Genomic DNA, 22,045 nt, shown 5'->3' on the forward strand with positions numbered 1-22,045 from the left:
ATTTTATTTAAAATGAATTTGTAATAAAATTATGAAGATAGCATCTAGAACCTTTTTCTGCATGTTTAACTGTAGGCTTGTCTGGTGAAGCATCATTTATGGTGTTATGCTAAGTTATTATTCATAATAATACAAGAGAATTATTGTCAGAGGCTTGCCAAGTACAAACCAACCACACAGGGTACAGAGAAATAAGAGAAAGTCATAGATGCAAACATTGGAAAGGAATTATAAGAGATCTTTGGAAGGAAACTAGAGGTTCTGCTGTAGCCCCACTAAAATTCATTGGAGAGAGTCAGAATGAAAACAGTGGCATCATCCCTTCCAGTGCCTTGATCCTACCAAGATCTATGCATATGGTTAGCTTTTTGCGGTGAATGGGACTGCTCACAGTGTGTAAAGCTAAGCACATGCTCTGTCTTTGCAGAATGAGAGCCTAACTAAAGACTGTGAGTCCGACTGTCCTCATAGACTTATAGACTTTAAGGGAAGGGACCATCATGATCATCTAGTCTGACCTCCAGCTAACCCTTAAATGAACCAGTCTTACTCATGCAGGTGGTTGTTTGTTGGCATCCTTTCATCTGTGAGAGACGGTGGGAATTGCAGCCTATGATGTAGATGGTTTGCAATGTCTCATGTGACTGAATAGTCCAATCCAAGATTTGCATGATCTTTGGCAGTTATTGCAAATGTATGTATCTTTGTTGGGAGCTCCTTGCTTCCTACGGGCTCTTTTCTCTTCAAGCTGTAGGAGCCAGCTCCTGTCATGGACTTTGATACCCTGATGGCGACAACGGCACCACTTGTTACGATCACTTGCCAAGATTTTCCATTGGTCAGGATCAATTCCAAATTCCTTCATATCTCGCTTGCATGTGTCTTTATAGCGAAGCTTGGGACATCCTGTTGTTCTTGTTCCCTCTGATAGCTCCCCGTATAGCATGTCCTTGGATATACGTCCGTAGTCCAACCTACTCAGATGGCCCAGCCAGCGCAGTCATCTTTGCTTGAGCAGGGCTGTCACATTTTGGTAAATTTGCCCTTTAAAGAACCTCTGTGTTGGTGGCTTACTCAACACCAAATGGCAGGATAGTGTGGCGTAAACAACTTAGGTGGAAACTGATTAACCTTTTCTCCCGATGAGTATAAGTTGTCCATCTTTCCTCACCATACATGAGAGTGCTGAGGATGCAAGCTTGGTACACTAGCATTTTGGTTTTAATAGTAAGCTTCGAGTTGTTCCTTGCTCTTGTGAACATTTAGTAGCCTGCATTTCATGCAGGTAGCCTCATTGAATTCAGCAAGTCTGGTTATTCTATAGCTGTACATAGGATCCATAGTGTAGCCCTGAGGATTAATCTGTTGGTCTGTATAAAATGTCTTTTTGATAAAAGTGTGTAGGCTGCATAGATTAATAGAATTTGCAATAAACTGTAATGATACCTAGAAGCTTCTAGACCAGACATCCTGGCCTATTTCCTTTGTGATGCTGAAAGCAACCTTTAAGACCCTTACTCAGAAAAGTGATAATAGGAAACAAACCTACGCAAATTGTCTAGGGACTTTTCGAATGTCTGCTAACCTTTTACCTAGTTAGGGTAAAAAGGAGGGTATTTTTTGACCACAAATGTAACACATACACCCGCAGATGCGTCATTTAATACGTATACAAAGGTCAGCCTATGAAAACAGGTACCCTCACCTTTCCATGGGGAAAGACAAATTTGGGCATAGGAGGAAGGATTTCTCCCTATAAAAGGTGTGATAATCCACCATTAGGGCAGGCGATACACCCATCCTTCTATTCTCCATCGCCTCACCCTGCCTACACCTACGAAAGCTGTCAACTAATAATAAGTCGTAGTGTTCTGTCCTTTCACAGCTGTAAGTATGAAATAATTCTTAATTTCTACTTCACCTCTAAAGCATCTATGCTAAGAAGGGTTTAATTCATAACCAGTTTCTTTATAACTATACTTCCTCTAGCAGAGGTGTGAAATTCACTCTAGTACTATTTGCTGCAAAGTGCATTAGATATCATATCATATCATATCTCTTAAAGAACTGTGATATTTTGTAACTTTGTAATCAAACTGCTTTTAACATTTTACATTTACTTCTTGTTTTATTGGTTTTAAATAAAAGGTCTTGTTTGACTAATTCTGTCTCAGTGTAAATTCCTGTTATACCCCAATCTCCTTGTATTAAATTCTGTGAAGCCTGATTCAAGACGAACTTTTATCTTCTGATCACACATATTGGCGAGCCATACCCATATTATTACTATCTATTAATTATTACTAACATTCTTAATTAATTAGAAAATTAATTATTAAATAAAACTAAATTAAGTGGATAAATTCCACTGTCCCTACTAACCCTCCCCAAATCAGGCAACAGACTGGCGAGCCAGCCAGGAGGAGATTTAAGGAGTGTGTGACAGGAATTTCAGGTATCCAGATATTCCTGGACCCTTTGAAACGCAAGTAAATAGTTAACTTCAGTGCACTCTGGAACTCTTAAACCAGAGACAACTTCCTGTGGTTATTGCTGCTGGCAGCACGCCCAGTATTTCCGTTTTGTATTGTGGTTAAACAGCCTACGGGTTTTACTTTCACTTTTGCCTAAAGGGTTTTAACTGTATTGATGATTGAATATTAAAGTAATAATTGAATATTAAAGTGTTTATAAGCGCGCAGAAAGGGGTTTTTATATGTTGAAGAAGTTAATGAATGGTACCGAATAAAATATTTGCAGTAGCATCTGGATCCGGTGACCCACACTAGTGGTGGCGGGGAGTTAATAAAGCAAGGTATTCATAGCCGCCAGAAAGGCCGCAATCAGTCAGAACTTGAATAGTTCAAAGATACCTTATCTCAGTCCCATTAACTCTTCCGGACTGCACCTCTGATCCGTCTGCCTCAGTATTCCCCGATATTTGGCAGGTCCCGACAGAGGGGAAAGACCTCTCGATCTGCTATAAGCCATCGAGAGAAGAGAGAAGAGAGTATCCCCGCTCCCTCTATTTACTTGGGACTTTTATGATATATAGTGCTTAAACCGGTGGTTAAGGGGTATTATCCTGTTGTTTTCTGTAAAAGGGACGCCTTTTTGTGTATCAGAAGTAAATCGACAGAGGTTTGATTCTAGTGAATATACTAGATTCTAGTGAATATACTAGGAAAAGAAAGAAATGAATTCTCTATTTCGTAGTAAGAGTGTTAAAAGTGAAGATAGAACAGGAGTGGAGTGTGTTGGAATTTCTAGCAGTTTAGCTTTGGAAAACTTTGCTAGAAAATATATTCAGAAACATGGTGGAGGTTTGGAGCAGCTGAGAAATGGTGAAATAATTTCTGAGCAAAGAAACCCGTGGGGTTTTGTAAGTAATGTATTTAAGGAAGAAACAGAGCAGAAAAAGAAAAAAGCTAAGGTGGTGAAGGAAATAGCTGTTGAATACTTGCTTGTAGCTTGTAGTTCATTGGGAAAGAAATTGGATAAAAAGATGGAGTTACTCAGGGAAGTTCAGCAGATGCTGGTAGCCTATAAAGTAGACCGTGGTCGGCTGTTGAAAAAAATTAAAGAACTAGAAAAGGGAGAAAATAGAGCAGAGGAGGTTGAAGAATTGATTCCCATCCCTATTGGTATGGTGGAACCAACAGAGGTAGAAAATCCTATTGGACCAGTGACTAGAAGTAAAACAAGAGAATTAGCTCAAGCAAACACAGTACCTTCAGAAGTGAAGTTGCAGGTTGAATCTGTGGAGTCAAAGGAAATTGGCAGTGCAGAGAAAACTGACAGTCTGCCAATAGCAGACGGAAGTTCTGAAGTGACAGTTCAGGAGGTGGAGACAAGTGTCACAGTCAGTGAAGCAGTTAGTGACACAAACGGAGAAGCAGGAAAAGAGAAATCTGCTTCTGTAGAGACAGCTTCTGTGAGTGAAGAAGCAGTGCCTTTAGAATCGGTCATTGTTCAAGGATTAGAAGAGGCCGTATCACAGGTAACACTTGTAGCTAATGCATGTGATGTAGTGATCTCTAAGTTACAAAGAGAGCTACAACAACAAGCAGGGAATAGGATTCCTGCTCCTCCACCCAATGTTACATTAGCACCATATAGAGTAGAAAATCCAGTCCCTTTGGGTGGACATTTATTGGCATACGGGCAATCAATATTGCCTAGACCCCAGGAATTTCATGGGTCCTTTACACCCCCGTGGTATATGTTGGTATCACCTAGTACATTGGTAGAACGCCCTACTACACCAGATTTCAGTGGACTAAGGGATGTCCTGCGTCAGTGTGGAGACACTTTGAATGTAAGCCATAGACATTTCATGGAAAATTATCCTAAATACCCAGGATTATCTCCAGTGGAAAGTTTTGATGGTTCAGATGAGGAAAATGTGAATCCAGGTAGAAGGAGGCAAGGAATAGAAATTGTAGATTTAAGCTCAGATGAAAGCTCAGATGAAAGCTCAGATTCAGATCCAGAAGAAGGAACTGCAGGTTCCAATTCTGATTGTCCTGTAGCAGTTGTCACAGATATTAAAACCTTAGACCTGGTAGCTAAGCAAGTAGGAATGATGGAGGATTCTTCAGTTGCTATGCATGCACAACGTGTGCAGAAGACAGCAAAAGTGTTTGGCTTACCAAGGGAGGATTGGGTTAAAATCTTACAACTCACAGTGAATCGAGCATTGTGGAGTACTTTGCCACTTAAGTTTAGGGTAGGAGAGAAAACTTTTCAAGAGACAGTAGCCCTATTGGAACATAACCAGCACCCAGGGCAAGCTGGAGTAGCAATTCTGTCTAACTTAAAGCAGAAACCTAATGAAACTCCACATCAGTTTCATTTGCGGTTAAGTGCAGCTTGGCGGAGTCATATCAAAGAAGAAACAGATGAACTGCCATATATCAGTCTGCTTGTTAATAATTCTCTTCCTCAGTTAAGAGAAATGGTTAATATGCATATTACTGATGATATTTCTTTAAAAAGAACATTAGCCTTGCTGGCTAAAGCACATGCACAGGGAGGCTCTAAATTAGGTCGGCGTGGAGCCCCGGTTGCAGTACTTCAGGAACCACAAACTAATCCTACGGTGAGGATTGAGGGACCTCAACCTCAGCCAGGATTAGGACAAGGAGTTCCTAAATTCCCTAAGTATCAACGTTGGCAAAATGACCCTAACCCACGTAATAACCCTGGACCTTCGAGTGGCCAGGCCCCTCGACAGGGTTATGCGTTTGGATCCTATGCAGGAGCCCGGGATCGTGTTCCTTTCTTTTCAGATGCTGCACAGAACAGTTCACGTCTGCAGAGACCTAAATCACCGCCTTTGCACAAAACTGAGGACTCAGTTGTGAAAATGTTTAAAACAGTGCAACAGACGCTTGAGGCTCAACGACGGGCTATCCGAGAACTTCATGCCCGTGTGAATGAGCTGATGATGATGGAAGGCCAAGGCTCAGCAACCTTGAACCGTCCAGTGGCCTCCGTCGATCCATCCCCTTTTTCCCAGTGGACAGCCACTCCTCCAGAATTGGCTGCCTCTGAGGAGATAGAGGAGGAACCCCTTAATTATCTAACAGCATATGCTGCATGACTACAAACAACCCCGAGTGTAGTCATAACCCCGTTAGGCAGAGATACAAGTGGAAGACCCACAATATCTGCAGTGATAGAGGGACTAGACAGGAATCTCATTATAGATACTGGAGCAGCAATCAGTATTCTCCATGTCGAGGATCCTAGATCCTCTCCTCTATCATCAGGATGTACCAAGACACTTGCAACCTTTGCAAGTAATCAGGTTACTACCACACTTTCTACACCCCTTGAAGTACAAATAGGTCACCTAAGAAAGAATCATACTTTTGCATTAATGAAGTTAGCAGACCCAAAGAATTCCTTATTGGGAACTGATTTCTTATACAAACAGGGATGTGTTCTTGATTTGTGTAACCAATTATTGTGTCTTTCAGTAGAACAGGAAAAGGATGACTCTCCAGTAGTCATACCTGAGTGTGGCATGGTATCTCCAGTGGAGGACTTTGAACCTGAAGGGTATGATTTGGACGAAATAGTGGCTAAACATGCAGACCAACCTAAGTTACAGGCAGTACTGTACAAACATGCAAATGCCTTTGCTAAACACAAACATGACTGTGGATGCATGGCCGTCACTATTGTTGTGGAAGGAGGAGAAATTTCAGCCCAAAAACAGTATCCATACCCAGAACAAGCAAATCCATACATAGAAAAGACTATTAAGTCCTTGCTGACACAGGGAGTACTACGAAAATGTACTTCCACTGCAAATTCACCTATTTGGCCTGTTAAAAAACCGGATGGTTCGTGGCGTCTCACAATAGATTACAGACGCCTAAACCAGGTCACACCAACTAAATTAGTACAACCCAAAATACCAGATCTAAAAGATATGCAAAAATTGGATAAGGACATAATAAAAGTAATTCTAAAGCTTTCCAAAATAGACAAAGAGGGATCACTAACAATAGACCCTTTGTACAAACGACATGAACAGCAGTTACAAGTCGTAGATGGAGTTCTCATGTATACAGGAGGTCCTTTCCCTGTGTGGGTAGTTCCAGCTCACCTACGAAGGGAAATGATGTACATGGTCCATGACACTCCTACAGGAGGACATCAGGGAGTGGACAAAACTGTCCAACGTCTTGCATCTGTAGGGTGGTGGCCACTTCTTAGGATGGATGTGCAACAATATTGTGAAAATTGTCTGGCATGTGCCCAAGCTAATCCTACTCCATCCAAAAGAAATGCGCCACTAAGATCCCAGGTGTATGAAGGTCCGTGGATGGCTTTGCAGATTGACTTTGTAGGTCCTTTGCCAAGGACCCAAAGAGGTAACCAATATCTATTGGTGATTATCGATCCTTTCTCAAAGTGGATAGAGGCATTTCCTCTTAAAGCCAATACTGCAAAAGCCACTGCCAAGGTCTTGGTAAAACAAGTCTTCTCTCGCTGGGGGATCCCTGCAAAGGTAAAATCAGACCAGGGATCACATTTCACAGGACAGTTCTTTAGGGATTGTCTTAAATTAATGGAAGTCCCGCAGAGACTACACATCCCATACAGACCACAGTCATCTGGGATGGTGAAACGAACCAATCGGACTATAAAAGTGATGTTGAGGAAACTGGTTGATGCCAATGGACGTAACTGGGACACCCTCATGCCTTTAATTTTAATGGCATTGAGGGCGACACCGGCTGCATCTACTGATAAAACACCTTTTGAAGTGATGACAGGCCGAACAATAAGATTACCAGAACATTTAATTTGGCAAGCTAGTGGCACTCAATTAAAGGGAATAAAAATGAATACCTACCTGCAAAATCTGCAAAAACATATAAATCACATTCACTTGCAGGTAGCTGCTAAATTGGAAAAATCCAGACGTAAGGCAAAGGCTTACTTTGACAAAAACCAGAGAGAGAATACTTGGGAGGTAGGAGATCAAGTAATGTTATTGTCATATAAGTCACCAGAACATGGGTTGTGTAATCAATGGATTGGACCTTTCCAAATCATTAATAAACTCAGTTCAGCAGTATATAAGATCAGAATAACAGGAGGAAAGCATAATAGAAACAAGATTTATCATGCTAACCAGTTAAAGCTGTATCGATCGTCCAGGTCGCAGGAGCAACTTCCTCCTCAGGACTTAAGTGATCAGACGAAATCGCAACAATTGGAGCCCAGCAGTTTGCAATTATGAAATTGACATTGACATTTTTGACTTATTACACCCTTATTGTTGCTCTAAGGGTAGGACTATGCCAAAATCTTAAGTCTGAAACCGAACTATTGCAACCCCAGGAAACCAGACGACCAAATGGTATTCAGTTGTCTGAGCCCAAGCAACAGAACATACCAACAAAAAAGGAACGGACTATTATACTTAATCCAAAACTGGTCAACAACCCGATTCAACAGGTTAAGGGAATTCGGGGGGAGGATGTTACTTTTGAATATCAATTAGTAGAAGTAACTGCACTACCCTCTAGTGGTTGGAAAAAAATGTGTTAATTGCTTTTAAAGTTAATTGCTTTAAACAATGATCAGAAAAGAGATCAGCATTTGGGAAAAGAAATTATATGTTCTGCATATGGGGAATATGTTGTAAGCACAATTACTGATGCATTACAATCCTTAAAATTAGGAGAAGTCCCTGACTTAATTAAGGATAAACAACTAATGAGTTGGTATTGTCCTAAATGTTTTCAAAAGCTGGAAAAGGAAAGATCCACTTGTTTGGATACATGCCAGCATTTGTCAGTGGGTGCTATGAGAGAGATAGGATCTGTGACACTTCACCCCAACCGAGACAGTTGTTCTCTTACAAAAGATTGTATGATGGCACGGTCTTTGTATGTCTCATTCACGGTCTCGTTACCAGTGTTTGACCCAGACAGAGATGTGTACAGGCAATTGGCTGCTATCCATTCTATAGGTCACCTCGAAGATGACATCTACAGGGAACGCGTTAATGCACCTCCCCTGATAGTCTATCACACTCCAACTCAGACTTGAAAGGTACCACAAATGGCCTGTTGTTCTAAAAAGGGACCCCAGTATATCTGTAGGTGTAATGTGTTTGAAACAAACACTGTTTTGTGTGGACTACAGGGAGAGAAAGCACAGAATTCATCATCGTCATGCCTGGTGAGGCTGACCACATGAAAGACTCCGATGGAGAGGGTGACCTATGCTGGAAGGAACCAATTTTGCGTGGTTACCAACCAAAAAAGGTACCAATATGGTCCCTTGGAGTGTCCTGTCACAGAGCCAAATTTCTGTTTTACCCCAAAGCAACCCACGGTAATAGGAAATCAAGTTATTTCCCCTATTCCTATTTTTGAGAACATTACCATTATTCAGTCTAACCCTGATTACCAGAATTTAACTATTCAAAGTATACCTACTTTTCTGGCTTATATTCCACCATTAGGGTTGCAACTAAAATCCTTAATGACTCGTAAAAAGACTCACCTCATTCAAATTACTAACAATATGGATAAAGCCCAACAAGTTATTACCCAATTAATGAATGAAGGAAATGAGCCTGCAACAACTTCTAAAGAAAAATTCGAATTAGAAGTATGGATAATTATCCAAGGAATTGGGATTGGGATTAATTTCCTTATTTTAGGTTATATGCTGTATAAACGCAACAAACCCAAACCAAAACCTAGGCAGAGACCTAGACAGACACCCAGACAATCACCTAAACAAATGCACAGACGAGCACCATCTGGGGATAAAGATGAATATATATACATGGTGCCCATTCCTGATACATACCAAAATTTGCCCAGGTATGAAACTAAAAAGGGCCCCACAGATGTTAAGTCCTAGGTGATGGGGTTTCTTTATGTAAACCACCCCGTCAAAGGGGGGCGTGTAGCCCTGAGGATTAATCTGTTGGTCTGTATAAAATGTCTTTTTGATAAAAGTGTGTAGGCTGCATAGATTAATAGAATTTGCAATAAACTGTAATGATACCTAGAAGCTTCTAGACCAGACATCCTGGCCTATTTCCTCTGTGATGCTGAAAGCAACCTTTAAGACCCTTACTCAGAAAAGTGATAATAGGAAACAAACCTACGCAAATTGTCTAGGGACTTTTCGAATGTCTGCTAACCTTTCACCTAGTTAGGGTAAAAAGGAGGGTATTTTTTGACCACAAATGTAACACATACACCCGCAGATGCGTCATTTAATACGTATACAAAGGTCAGCCTATGAAAACAGGTACCCTCACCTTTCCATGGGGAAAGACAAATTTGGGCATAGGAGGAAGGATTTCTCCCTATAAAAGGTGTGATAATCCACCATTAGGGCAGGCGATACACCCATCCTTCTATTCTCCATCGCCTCACCCTGCCTACACCTACGAAAGCTGTCAACTAATAATAAGTCGTAGTGTTCTGTCCTTTCACAGCTGTAAGTATGAAATAATTCTTAATTTCTACTTCACCTCTAAAGCATCTATGCTAAGAAGGGTTTAATTCATAACCAGTTTCTTTATAACTATACTTCCTCTAGCAGAGGTGTGAAATTCACTTAGTACTATTTGCTGCAAAGTGCATTAGATATCATATCATATCTCTTAAAGAACTGTGATATTTTGTAACTTTGTAATCAAACTGCTTTTAACATTTTACATTTACTTCTTGTTTTATTGGTTTTAAATAAAAGGTCTTGTTTGACTAATTCTGTCTCAGTGTAAATTCCTGTTATACCCCAATCTCCTTGTATTAAATTCTGTGAAGCCTGATTCAAGACGAACTTTTATCTTCTGATCACACATATTGGCGAGCCATACCCATATTATTACTATCTATTAATTATTACTAACATTCTTAATTAATTAGAAAATTAATTATTAAATAAAACTAAATTAAGTGGATAAATTCCACTGTCCCTACTAACCCTCCCCAAATCAGGCAACAATAGGCTGTAAGCTCAGCTTTGTATAGGAAGGAGAGAATGAACTGAGCCCAGTCAGGAGTCTGTTCTATAACAAAATCCAAATCTCCGCCCCAGCCCCACTTCTTCCCCACCTCCTCCCTTGAGCGCGCCACGTTCCTGCTCGTCCCCTCTCCCTCACACAGCTTGTTATGCCGTAAAACAGCTGTTTCTCGGTGGCAAGCGCTGGGAGGAGAAGTGGGTATGGCGCACTCAGGGGAGGAGGCAGTGGCGGAGGTGAGCTGAGGCAGAGGTGAGCTGGGGCGGGGCGGGGAGCTGCCGGTGGGTGCAGAGCACCCACCAATTTTTCCTCGTGGGTGCTCCAGCCCCGGAGCACCCACAGAGTTAGCGCCTCTGGAGTAAGGGTTAGCAGGATCACACTCACAGTCATGCTTGTCCAATCCTCAGGAGTGCAATGGGAATAATAAAGTAGGAACGAACAAAAACTATTTTTAAAGCCTTTAAGATTCTCATTGGAGGCATTTTATAGACTGCTGAGGTAGAGGAGTGTAAAGGATCACGTCATTTGCAGACTTCAACATTCACTTTGTTTAGGCTGTTCAGCTGCTGTGTGGTATTTATCCAAACTGCGTGTTGCTGACTTCTCTTTGGTTTTGAACGCTTTTTCTTTGCAATCCATGAAAAGCTTTTCAGAAATAGAAAGGTCATTCATGAATTAATCAGAAGCTAATGAAAAGTCAGGGTAATGATCTCATATCTATAGAAATGAGCTCAGTCCCATGTCAGCTGCTGGTAATAACCAACACACAGCTGTTTCCTTACCAGCACTCCCTTATTTGAAATGTGGAAATGTTTGAAATGTTTTGCATATTATTTTTAGCAGTGAGATGCTAAGTCTGGTACTGGCAGAAGGAGGGACTAGAAGGTCTAATAAATCTTTTCCATCTATGACCCCTGTAGGTTTGACTCTGCCCGACCAAGACTAGAATTGACGTCTGTCCTGCAGGCCCCATCATTCCCACCCTCATCGTGCCTTGTCTCTCCCATATAATGTCTCACTTAGCACCTGCATTCTCTAGTAAGAATTCTATTACACCCCCTCAGGACCAAATCAGCAAAACCTATTGTCTCTCTCTCAGCTACTGTAAGTGACATGAGGGACACCCGGCCCCAGGAACTGTGTAGTATTGATGGCCATGGCTAGTCCAGAAACCAAGGGCCAGGTAAACATAGGATCTGCGCAAATGCAGACCCTGAGAAGGCCCCCTGCAGCAGAAAGTCAGCCTTGCGCGGGGTTGTGGAAAGCATGATGTACCCAGTCTCCTCTCTGCTGAGGGTCACACAGCCAGACAGCTATGTCCCCAGAATGATTGATGCTGGCCAGGGAAAGAACGTGCCCAAAGAAGTTTATGCAGCACATATCCACTGCAGTTTCCACCTGCAGGACTTGTATAATGTCTGGGTGGAATTAAATCAGCCCTTCCCTGGAAGAACTCACTTCCCCTGAGTGACCTTCTCCAGGTTGAATCCCCACTCTGGATTCCCTTCACCAGCAGAAGTTAATTTAGCCTGAACCCAAGAGTCACAGAATCACAGCAAGCAAACCTGGAGAAAGACAGGTCATCCATTCCATCCTCCTGCCAGTGAAGGATTGCTCTTTCGGGGATGTTTTCTATATTTTGGGGTGCTAGTAATACAGTCTTGTTTAAAATGGAGTTTGTCTTACTTTCTTTAAGACTATTCCCTGTATGGCAGCCTTATACCATCCTCAGTCTAATGGGTTTTCCAACTTTGCTGATGTTTTGAATATTGTAAAAATAAGATTAACACAAGTACTGCAACAGAAACCAAATGTTGGCTTTAGTTTTCCTTCATTTGGGGCCAGTTATTTGAAATGGCCTCTGGATTTGTGTGCTGATGTTTTTATGCACTTACTTTTTGCCTTTTAATTCTCAGGTGGGCAAAATTCCATTGTGGATTCACAAATGTATTTGCACATACAAAGCAGGTAGATTGGTGAGTTAGGTGCTGGGTTCTGAGTCCTTTCAACTCCTTTTGAAGTGAATGGAAATGAAGGGTGCTCAGCACCTCGTAGGCCTCAATTTCTTACTCTGTGCATGCAAACACTTTGGGCACCCTTGTTCAAGTTTTGCACAATCTCAAAAGTAAGCACCAAAATAGAAGTGTGCAAATTTGAAGGATGGTTGAAACGCCTTCAAGTATTTTGTCCTTATCAAGCAATTTTACTCTAAAAAAAGTACTTCAAATTTGTTAGATCTACTGCTTGTGTACATTCATGATCATAGATGCTTACTTCAGTGGGAAAATATATATTTTTATTACTTTTCATTTTCTAGGTACTGCAGAGCTATCACAACTACGAGTGAATGAGCTAGATTAGTTTCTGTCTCTCACATAATCAACAGGTTTATTAATGATATTCTAACTGCAGGGCCAAATTCTGCCTTCCCTTTTTCCTGTGCAAACTCAGTGTCTTCAGTGTGGTTGTATGTGTGTTGGCACAATCTGTGTTACACTAGATAATGTACAAGCCCTCTCCACCCCCCAAGCAAATAAAAAAACACCTCTTCCCAATAACAACAAAAACCCACCCAGCTTGTCTCTCAGATTCCAGATGAAATCTTTTTGCCAGAAGCTGGGAATGAGCAACAAGGGATAGATCACTTGATGTTTACCTGTTCTGTTCGTTCCCATTGGGGCACCTGGCACTGGCCACTGTTGGAAGACAGGATACTGGGCTAGATGGACCTTTGGTCTGATCCAGTAGGGCCATTCTTATGTTCTTATGTTCTTCTGGTAAATTGAATGAGTGATCTGCATATTTTAAAACAATAAAGATTAATGGTAAAAACAGAAGTGAGACGTTGCAGGTTTATTGTGTTTCAAAATGTACATCTTTAAGTCAGTAGTCAATTTAACTGGCAGGAAACAGTTTCCTGACTGTTTTAGAACCTAAAGAGCTCTAAAATTAGTCTCTAAGACCCTTCCTGGCTCTGAAGTCAGTTCACTTAAGATTCATAAACATATGTTTTACTTTTGTAAATGAAATATGACAGAATATTACAGCAAAATATTTTAAATCATAGTTTTATATTGTGATGGGCATCTGGTTCTGGGGTGTTGTTTCTTGTTAAGGTGTATTAATCTGGCAACAACTAATTTATTATTTGTTATGATAAAGTGTGCTTTGGGATTTCTCTAGTAAAAATGTGTAAGGGATACAATAAATGTGGAAAGATGTTGTTCTGATTCTGAAGGTAAAGTTTCTCTTCATGATATATCATAGCTAAGGCAGGAACTCAGGACACTGGGGACCAGTTTTGACATTGGTGCAAAACTCAAGAGCATGTACAAATCCCAGTAATCCATACTGATGTGTATCCTGAGTGAAGGGTAAGCCCTTAGAGGTTCTTGGTGGAGGTAATGCAGATTGATCTTGCAGAGTCGAGGCAGCATGCCTGGCCAAACATTGTCATTAAAAAGAGATTGCTGCACCTCACTTGCACTGAGCACCTGCTGGGTGTAGTTAAGTGAAGGAAGGCAAAGATGGCTTATGCCTCCCCTGGTCCTGGAGCTGCTCGTATTGACACTGTAGAGCAGTTCCCTAGGGAGCATTCCTCCATTTGGGGAGAGGCTGAGAGCATCACTCTGTGGCCTGGCTCCCTTCCACCTACAGCCAGGCACAACACCCCTGGCACCTCTCCCCCCCACACCCTGTGTGGCAGTGGGCAATGTGTGTACCAACAGGGGCTGGTGTAAGAGCAACATAGCAAGCCTTCTCCCAGTCCCGGAGTCCCCAACACCAGGACAATCCTGGCTTTGCCTCGCTGACTGCACAGAGATCTTGGCAGGGCAGAGGATCTGGCCCATAGAATGGAAATTGGGAGTTGCAGACTCACCTTAGTGGTGGCAGGAAGGATGGAAACAAGTCATGGTTGTGCTCTATAATAAAAAGAACCTTGTTTTTTTCATTTAAATATTCATCACTGAATGAATTGAACCACGCTATAGCAGTTCAGGAAATAATTACCCCTTACAATGCATCCCCGTTTTGCTAAGAAACTCTGTGCCTTGCATAGTTCTGGCCTGCAATTAATTTGTTCTGGTCTGCTTCGCCCCGAGGAAGGAGAATGGCTTTGAGCCTCAAACTTCATCCCCTCCATTACATTAGCTTTTTGTGTGTATATGTTTGGCTTTGTGACACTATTGACACAATATCCCAGTCTTCTCTGACCAGGTGGAAGTAAAGGGAAACCAAAACCATTCACCCATGAAATGACAAGTCAAAGGAAAGAAAAATGAAGAAACAAAAACAGAGCTTTTGCAACTTCCCATTCATCTCAATGGGACGCCGCACTACTACATTTCTGCCACCAGGTGGGGCTGTATGAGGTTATAAATCAGCGACACTGGCATGGGGTCCAATCACCTGATGCCAAAATGGCATCTCACAACAGTGAGCAAGCACAGCTGGTCTTCTAGGGTGCTCCTGGATCCAGAGGAGAGCTAAAACAGTAGGAAAGAAGTTTCTTCAGGTAAGCAAGTGCCCAAGTCTCACTCTGTAATGTTGTGGGCAGGAGACTGGAAGACCCAGCTTTTCAGTGTGCTTCCTGTTTCCCTTATTGGGCTTCAGGGAAGAGATGTTACACCATTAGGATAATCTTTTGGAGTTACCCTTCAGTGACTTTCCCCCTCCTTGAGCTTTCTCTTCTTCAGGGGTGATGGCTTTGTCACAGTGGCTGCCTTTGGCAGACCATTGGACCCTTAACATGAACATTGCTTGTGGCTCATTAACTAGGGTGTGACTGCTTTATATACCCAGTATTAACATACACCACATATACTGAGAATTGCTACTGTAGATGTTGGCTATTTCATCTTAGCATATTTCAAGAGTGTTCTAAAATAGCTGATTCACAGTCTAGTAGTGAAGGCTGAGAGCATGTGAAAGTGTGTAGATAAAACTGAGCTGTCAAGATATGCTTCAGGCTAGAGAGTGTAAATTTTGTTGCAAATTACTTGGATTCTCTACTACTGGATGTTAGAGGCCCCAGACCTAAGTCTAGCTATGCACAGAAGCAATGTGATCCTGGTCTATATAAATATGTGCTACACTGATTGCTAGAGAAATCTGAATAATTATGTGAAATTATTGGAATAAATTGTTCAAATGTTATTTGCCAGCTCTAGCACTTATTATACAGGGATAGGGTATTTGCATGTTAGTTGTATTAGGGCTATTAATTCTTTCTTCTAAATGAGGGTAGGTGCCATAGCAGTGGTTTTTGTTCTACTGTAATTGAATATAGAGTAATCTGTAGGAACATGTGACTCTTGCTGTTATTACTGTTTATTTAGAGTAATAACTAGGAGCTCCAATCAAGAATCAGGCCCCATTGTGATGGTGTGTGCGCCACAAGTATCAAGGAAGACATTCTGTGCCCCAGAAAGCTCCCAATATAAATACCAGACAGGACAAACTGGATAGGGATGGGCTAGGAGGACTAGGGAACAGAAAAACAAACCGTTCAGAAGAAAAAGAGAAGTCACAGTTTACCACTTGTCTGTGTGCACAGGATTGAGCCATAACTTTATTAAAAGACATTGTCAATCTGTTTCACTCCTTGTATTGACATTGCTTAAAACAAGGCAAATCCAAGCCAGTACCTTGTACATATTAAGGAATATGCATTAATAGTTTTCAGTTAATGCTTGGTTCCTTGGCATTGTTTGGCTTGAGTCGCTAAAGACTCAAAACAATTATTTTTTAAATGTTAGTTGGTCTGTGCTTTGATCTTACACTGGTATAACTCAGGAGTAATGGTGTCACACCTATGTAACAGCGATGGCGAGCATGTTTTCAGTATTTAAACAGCTGCCTGAGATACTTCATAGGATTACGTTCCTTTAAGGACAGTCAATTGGTAGCCTAAAAAAATAAAGACTGAGATGCTATTTAATTACAAAGTATAGTTCAGAATTATAGTACTGCAGTGACATTGTAAAGAGAGGGGCCAATCATAATTTTGCCCTGCTTGAGAAACTGTAGTTTTTCATTCCCTAAAGTTTTTTGATATGTCAGTTCACATCTTCCCTGAAGTAATCTGCAGTCACTCATCACACTTCGGAAAAACTGGTGTCAGCAAATGAAGATAATTAATTGAGTCTCCTGGACACTCACTTTTTCAGAGGGCTCTAGGCTCTTATTTCATCATTAATTCCCTTTGGGACAGGTGATATGCTGTTTCCATATTCCATGTGGAGTTGAACTCCTGAGATAAGTCTCCACGTAATGAGAAGCAAAAAAAAGCTTGGAATTTTGTCTCATCTCTCTTCTTAAAGCAGGTAAACTTCAAAGGCCATTCATTTCCATTTCATTGTTATCTGTCTCTCTGAGCCAGGAAAACTGTCTCCAAACTGTCATTTTCTGAGATTGTTTATCACAGATCAGATTTATGTATCTCTTTGCATCCCAAGATGGATTGTTCCCATCTTGGTGCAGAGATGACCCTCTTATTTGGGTTTAAACTAAAACACCCTCTAAAGAGGGATGTCAGTGATTTGCAGTGGTGACATTCATCACCAAGGGAGATTTCTTCTCCCTGCATTTCTCTTGCACACAGAATGGGTCTCCTTATAGTCCAGAGGCTGGTTTTCAGAAATTGCAAGTTACAGGGGAGCGAGTAAGGAGATGGAGCAGAGGACAGGAATTTATAACAGCTAATACAGGTCACACAGGGAGGCTACTGACATGTTGCATGACAGGCATGTTACATGTCAGTCAAATGTACTTAGGCATCAGAATTCACTGAGATTGTAGGGCTCCCTTTATATCACCACTGACATCCATCTGCTGACAGTGTCTCCTCTCAGGAATGAGACCAAAGCTCTGCCCGAGTCGCTGCTCATGAAGTTTGTTATTTTGGGGCAACCTGCATTCTTTTCCTGCTCCCAAGAGCAGAGATTCTTTCATTCCCAGGGATGTGCAGACAGCAGGTATAGCCCCCAAATTAACGCCGTTATAGTTGCATTGAAATGTGATACTGTACAAACAAAGAAAAATCAAAGAAAAGCATTGAAACCATCTCAGCTAGGCAAGGACATAAAAGCCAATGATAATATGGTCCAGAAAACATACATTCTGTCAGCCTCATAGATTCACAGTATTCACAGGCCAGAAGGAACCATTGTGATCATCTAATATGACCTCCTGCGTAGCACAGGCCATAGGACTTCTCTGAATCTCTAGTGTGATGTGGTAAATCCATGACATTGGTATTTTTATGCCATATGTTACCTTGTCGACTCTGAAACCTATTGAGTTTGCTTGTAGCTTATGCAGTATTAATACTCCCTTGTTTATTCTCAGTTGTTGGACATCTAAATCAGTCAGTATGAGCAAGCATCTCTTTAGTCCCTTTTGTATGGATCTCTAAAAGAGCGGGGATGAAGCAACAGCTTTCTCTCTCCTGTTATTGGGTGCCTCTGCTTTCAGTCATAAGAGCGGCCATTACAAAATAATAGGGAAAACCTATTATTATTTCCTAAATAAACCTTGCAGGCTCTAGCTAAGACTTGACTTCATTGGTGTCATAGAACTTCATTTGGGAAAGAGGAGGATGCTATCTTCAGTGGTAGAATCCGATTAACTTTGGTTTTGGCTTTTTGGTGCTTTTTCAAAGATAAAATAAGATGACCTTGGAATATCCTAATGTTTTCTCTCAAAGGAATCAGAACTTTTACTTCATGTTTGATCAGTTGGAAGAAGATCAAAGTAATCATCTTTAAAAATTGCTGCTTTAAATGTTTGTCCATGATCAGCACCTTGTGGAAGTGATTTATAGAAATGAAAAGCAATGGCAGAACTCTTTATTTCCACTTCGATACTCCACAGTGCACAGCCACAGGGCTGTAGTTTTCAATTCATTTTGATCAATAGTGTCACTTAACCTTGGAAGGAGTAAAATCCCACATAGCAGGAGAAGGACGCAGCTTCTTCTTTCCACTCCCATATTTCTTGAATAAGTCTACCACAGAGTTCCAAATATGTTTCTCCTGTCTGTCAATTAAGAATCTTTAACATGAAAATTCCATTTGGATGCAATATCTGGAAGAGGAAAGGGCTGGAACAGTTTATGGGGTGCAGTGATACAGATTAGAACTATTGTAAAGAATTCTCATCTCTCTGCAAAAAGGGTGTAGAAACAGATGGTGATTTGCAGTCTGAAATAACAGGAACTCTAAGGGTTAAAAACAATAACAGAAAAAGTGGAAATGGCAGAGGTGCTTAATTACTTCTTTGTTTCGGTTTTCACCAAGAAGGTTGGTGGCGATTGGACATCTAACATAGTGAATGCCAGTGAAAATGAGATAGGATCAGAGTCTGAAATAGGGAAAGAACAAGGCAAAAATTACTTAGACAAGTTAGATGTCTTCAAGTCACCAGGGCCTGATGAAATGCATCCTAGAATACTTGAGGAGATATCTGAGCCATTAGCAATTATCTTTGAAAAGTCATGGAAGACAGGAGACATTCCAGAAGACTGGAAAAGGGTAAATATAGTGCCCATCTATAAAAAGGGAAATAAGGATGACCCGGGGAATTACAGACCTGTCAGCTTAACTTCTGTACCCAGAAAGATAAAGGAGCAAATAATTAAGAAATCAATTTGCAATCACCTAGAAGATAATGAGGTGATAAGTATCAGTCAGCATGGATTTGTCATGAACAGATCGTGTCAAACCAACCTGATAGCTTTCTTTGACAGGGTAAATAGGAAGTAAATAGGATGAAATTCAATAAGGACAAATGTTAAGTACTCCACTTAGGAAGGAACAATCAGTTGCACACATACAAAATGGGAAATGACTTCCTAGGAAGGAGTACAGAGGAAAGGGATCTGGGGGTCATAGTGAATCACAAGCTAAATGAGAGTCAACAGTGTAACACTGTTGCAAAAAAAGCAAACATTCTGGGATGTATTAGCAGGAGTATTGTAAGCAAGACACGAGAAGTAATTCTTCCTCTCTACTCCACGTTGATTAGGCTTCAACTAGAGTATAGTGTCCAGTTCTGGGCGCCACATTTCAGGAAAGATGTGGACAAATTGGAGAGAGTCCAGAGAAGAGCAACAAAAATGATTAAAGGTTTAGAAAACATGACCCAGGAGGGAAGATTGAAAAAATTGGGTTTGTTTAGCCTGGAGAAGAGAAGACAGAGAGGGGTCATGATAACAGTTTTCAAGTACATAAAAGGTTATTACAAGGAGGAGGAAGAAAATTTTTCTTCTTAACCTCTGAGGATAGGACAAGAAGCAATGGGGTTAAATTGTAACAAGGGCAGTTTAGGTTGGACATTAGGAAACACTTCCTAACTGTCATTGTGGTTAAGCACTGGAATAAATTGCCTAGGGAGGTTGTGGAATCTCCATCATTGGGGATTTTTAAGAGCAGGTTGGACAAACAGCTGTCAGGGATGGTCTAGATAATACTTAGTCCTGCCTTGAGTGCAGGGGACTGGACTAGATGACCGCTCGAGGGCCCTTCCAGTTCTATGATTCTATGGCCCTTTGTTTGCCCCCTCCCCACTGTTTAAAAAGTAAACTATGACTAAGGCTCTAAGTAAATCTGTAGATTTATTTTATAATTAGTTCTCCAGGATGAATTAAAGCAGCAACACTATTAAATTTGGAGAGCAAAGCTATTTCCTCCACCTGCTGCAAGAAAGATTAAATATTTCACATATACATAACGTTCACTGTACCAGGTTCATGTTATTTTATTGCTGCCTCATTTTTCCTTGAACATCATAACTAACAGTGCAAATGAACTCTTAGTTCCTTAGAAGTGGCACAAAATACTGTGTACAAAACTAGTACCTTCAAATCAAGAATGGAAACTAGTCATGTATGATAAAGTCAGATTTACAGTGTATTATGGTAAATGTTTACACGGCATAATTTTTCCAGTAACTACTGTACAGTTTTCCACACTTTGTCATTCTCACACTGTAGCTAAACAAGTTTATAAATCTGTATTGAATTTCCCACCTCCACAAACACACATTTTAAGAAGCAAACAGGCCAATAGACATCACTAGTATTGTTGAACTACTCGGACTACATAATGTCATGTTACAGAACTCTTAGTCTGTAACTTCTTGTCAGATCAAGCCTTACACTGTCTTATCTGACTCCAGTGCTAGTAGCCTAGATTTCTTTTTTGTTGTTGAAGAAAGCAAGTGACATTTTCTGGTATCTTTTAAGGGCCAAATATTTGGCTGTGCCAATTTGCAGCAGCTAAGCCTCTGACCATATGTTTTCAAATGTTTTTACTTATAATATAGGAGAGAGCTAGACTCTGCAGATCATCTTACATGAATTGCCAGATGTCGTAGGGTGTACTATGTTGTAAAGCTAGCCAAGAAGAGTGGGCATGGATTGAATTTCTGAGTCCTACAATTGGTTGGCAGTACTGATTGATTTAACCTTACTCTAAGGTCTTTACTCTCTCCTTCAAATCCCTCCTCAAGACCAACATCTACTGTGATGCCAGTAAGTTATTAGGCAACTAATAATGGCTAGGGGTAGTTGCAGACAGTTGATATCTAATTTTTAAAAATGTATTTTGTGTTTATCCCTCTCCCTCACCCATTGTCTGTTGCTTGTTATCTTAAGATTGTGAACTGTTTGGGACAAGGACTGGGTCTGTATGCTCCTAGCACAGAGTAGGTGCTCTGAGTAGGTGCTGTAGTAAGCCTAATAACAGCAACAAACAGCACCGTCATAATTTATTTTGTAAAGAATGTAATTTTTGAAAGATGGGGGCCGTGCCTTTGCTCATGTTTGGAAAGTGCCTAGACCATTGTGGATGGGCCTGGAACCAAAAAATAAAGAACATGCCTGAGTGCAAAAGCTGATTTCCCCTCCCCCAGGTCTCCTTAACTTCGCACAGCTCTCTGTAGCACTTGAGCTGTGGTATATTTACAGCTCACTTGTGTCCTATTGACTGGATTTTGATCAAGAACTTTCATTGTAGTCAATGGGCATTTTGTCTGAGTAACTGTAGGAGAGGACCTTTTCCTACGGGATTGTTGAACTTTTCTGCTATGCATGCAAGTCAATGTATAGTGCTGTCAGAGAGTGATGACCCTATAGGTTAACTTTCAGTACTATGGCCCTGGTTCATCCAGGTACTTAAGCATGTGCATGACTTTAACCATGTGACTTGTCTTGTGGAAGTCAGTGGGACTAACCAGGTGCTCAAAGTTAGGCAGGTGCTTAAATATGCTGCTGGCTCAGGCCTTTAAGCATTCCTGTATGCTATGCCCGTCAAGAGTGAAATAAACTCAACAATTTACAGAATGCACAGTCCATACAAAGAAATGTAAATAATCATCAGAAAATTGAAAAAAAAAAGTTTAGCTTAAAAGTTTTCAAACTATGGGTATCTAACTCTAGATCAGCGAGGGACCATATATAGCACACAAGAGTAAATACTGTATTAGCAAATTTAAAAGATGAATATGTTGCAACTCCTGCTTCAAATG

The 22,045-nt window shown here is 40.9% G+C and overlaps 1 long non-coding RNA gene across 1 annotated transcript in view; it reads left to right on the plus strand.

The window, feature by feature from the left end:
• The first annotated feature begins 14,931 nt into the window (after nt 1-14,931).
• LOC123373161 overlaps nt 14,932-22,045 on the plus strand; it is a 76,379-nt gene continuing 69,265 nt past the window's right edge. Inside the window, exon 1 of the long non-coding RNA XR_006580591.1 lies at nt 14,932-15,032. This is a non-coding gene — a long non-coding RNA (uncharacterized LOC123373161). The remainder of the gene's footprint in view (nt 15,033-22,045) is intronic.

The sequence above is a fragment of the Mauremys mutica genome, chromosome 6 (assembly GCF_020497125.1).
Source record: "Mauremys mutica isolate MM-2020 ecotype Southern chromosome 6, ASM2049712v1, whole genome shotgun sequence".
Classification (NCBI taxonomy): Eukaryota; Metazoa; Chordata; order Testudines; family Geoemydidae; genus Mauremys; species Mauremys mutica.